Here is a 750-nt window from a genome sequence, read left to right as displayed (position 1 = left end):
GAACTTCCCGCTGAACTGTTCACGAACGGTTCGCTAAACGTTCGGTTCGTTTACAGCCCTATCGGTACTATAAAAACCATATTTTTTATAATTATTTTTAGATGTATATTATACTATATTAACTATATGGTCCACCGTTTGAAAAAATTTCTGGGTCCGTCCCTGGAACCAAACCAAACAAAACCAAATCTCAAACTCACCTTCAGGTTCTGCTCACCTCCATCCACATCAATCTTGCCAGGTCTAAGAGCCTCGTATTCCTTTACATTAACCCAAGCAACTGTCCCAAAACCTCCAATAAAATATATATCACTGCTTCAAACAAACATACAACACTAAGTTAAGGCCTGTCTCTCAATCTTCATGTCATTGTACAAAATCAAACCTTATATTCTGCATCCTAAAGTAGTAAAAGTTTCCCCATTGCTGCGAAGGCCCCTGTTGATGTTTTGCTATATACTGCTTATGAGCCCATTCCTACAAGACAAAACCACAATCAAATTCTTTTTGCAAGAAAGAATGGCCCAAATCATCACACAAACATATCTACTCCTACACCTTAATATTTTAATAAACAACCTGTTGATCTTCCGGAAGGGGAAAAACATCTCCAAAAATAGTAACTCTTGCATTTGATAAGCCATTCCATCCAGGTATCTACAAAGACARCTTTTAAAAGTAAGGTATCTACATCCAACTCAAAAGATGATTAATTTGTGCAACAAAGCATACTAACCTGCACCACCAATG

At 37.2% G+C, this 750-nt stretch overlaps 1 long non-coding RNA gene across 1 annotated transcript in view; it reads right to left on the bottom strand.

Annotated features, from left to right (window-relative positions):
- The window catches only part of LOC112502628, a 1,659-nt gene extending 1,409 nt beyond the window's left edge, over positions 1-250 (bottom strand). Inside the window, exon 1 of the long non-coding RNA XR_003067736.1 lies at positions 201-250. This is a non-coding gene — a long non-coding RNA (uncharacterized LOC112502628). The remainder of the gene's footprint in view (positions 1-200) is intronic.
- Positions 251-750: the final 500 nt, after the last annotated feature.

This window comes from Cynara cardunculus, unplaced genomic scaffold (genome assembly GCF_001531365.2).
Source record: "Cynara cardunculus var. scolymus isolate 2C unplaced genomic scaffold, CcrdV1 Un_Scaffold_1679, whole genome shotgun sequence".
Classification (NCBI taxonomy): Eukaryota; Viridiplantae; Streptophyta; class Magnoliopsida; order Asterales; family Asteraceae; genus Cynara; species Cynara cardunculus.
This window is presented reverse-complemented; position numbering and strand designations above follow the sequence as displayed.